Genomic DNA, 1,688 nt, shown 5'->3' on the forward strand with positions numbered 1-1,688 from the left:
TATACCGTGTACTGCATGACTGTCATATCCTACCTCACCTGCGCTTTATTTACTTACATGCTAGCTTGTGTTAATACTACACATGTGAATAGAGCAAAAACCAAACTTTCTTCATCAGTGCTTGCAGGGTAGTCTGACCTGCCCTTTTCCTGTCCTCTCGCCCTTCCCCCTACCTGGCCTGGGAAAGCAAACACACTTCCCCCACTTGTACCCTGTACTACGCAAGCACAGCCAGAACTGCTCTGATGCTGTCATAAACTATCTCTAAACAGTTTACGACCCTCCAGTTAATTATGCACAGAGGAAAGTAATCCGCATAGGCACTAGCTTTCCGTCTGGCACGCTCGTCTCTGCCAGTCCCCTCCCTTGCCCGGATGCCCAATATTTCTTCCTGTCCACCTCCACCCGTTATCACGATGCCCTGCGCCTCTTCTTTGTCCGTTCGTGTAACGAGTCATTATGCGAATTTCAAAAACGACACATCATTTCCTTAAATTAAAATTCACTATCCAGCAACTAAGAGGTAACCCACACTGGCAACATACTTCTGCTATTCTATGACAGTCCTCATGTGACACTAAGAATATCGTTTTACCCGCCAATAGGAATTAAATCCCCTACTTTCTACTAGCACTGTTCATCCACCCTACCCCCCCCTCCTCTCCCCCTACTGAGGAAAGGACGTGTTCTGCTGCGCTTTTCCTGGGTTAAATGGCATTGTTAGTGTTGTTTTGCTTGCGTAAATATTTCTCTCTTTCTTGATTTCCCCACGCTTACGCAGTATTTCTTTATCTTACTTAACAAACCACTTCTAATTTTTTTCGCCTTCGTTCTCTACGCAAAAGAAAAAACCTCTCCTCCGCCCTACTAAACACCCTCCCACCCCCAGCCTCACCTCCATCCCCCGCCGGTGCCCTCGCCCTCCCCCACCGCGTTGTTTTTCGGCTATTTAAGGAAGTTGTCCCCCGCACCGCCGCCGCGCCCCGGGAGCTCTTTCGCCGCTGCCGTGTGTATGGTCGTAAGGCATTTATGAGCGTTTGGCGCTGTGGCAATTGTGCATCTATTGTGGGGTTAGATTTTTTATTTCTTTTTCTCTGTTAGATGGTTATGGTCGATGGTCTTTTGGGGAAAGAGATGGCAGAGCATTCGGGGAACCCAGGAAGGACATTTCCTCTTTTCATATTTGTTTATTTTTCTAACGTCTGCGAATACCAAGAAAATCAGTGCTGGCCTTGATTCTGCGAAACTCAATCTATCTGATGCCAGTGTCAGTATCTGGGGTAGCTAGGAATTTGGCATGTGCGTTAAAGTGGAAAAAAAATATATATATATAAAGTATGAAGATGACAAAGAGGACATTACATTACACTGGATAATAACAACCATACTATTATTATTGACCACAAACTAAATAACAACCAGAATTAGAAAAAAAAAAAACACATCACCCCAAAAAGATAACAGAAAACACATACCCCCTAATCATAAAAAAAAGACCAGAGGTTTTCATCACACCAGAGCAGAGAGGAGGAATGTCGTTCTCGTGCTAACGCCTCTGCAATTGCCGTGTTCTCTTTCGGGCCGAGGAATGGGGAGGAGAGTGGGAATCACCTCAGCACGGCGGGCGGGAGGCGGCAGGAAATTGAGAAAACGACACTGGGCCGCCGTTGTCTGTGAGGCCTCGTTAT

This window comes from Penaeus monodon, chromosome 20 (genome assembly GCF_015228065.2).
Source record: "Penaeus monodon isolate SGIC_2016 chromosome 20, NSTDA_Pmon_1, whole genome shotgun sequence".
In the NCBI taxonomy this organism is placed as follows: Eukaryota; Metazoa; Arthropoda; class Malacostraca; order Decapoda; family Penaeidae; genus Penaeus; species Penaeus monodon.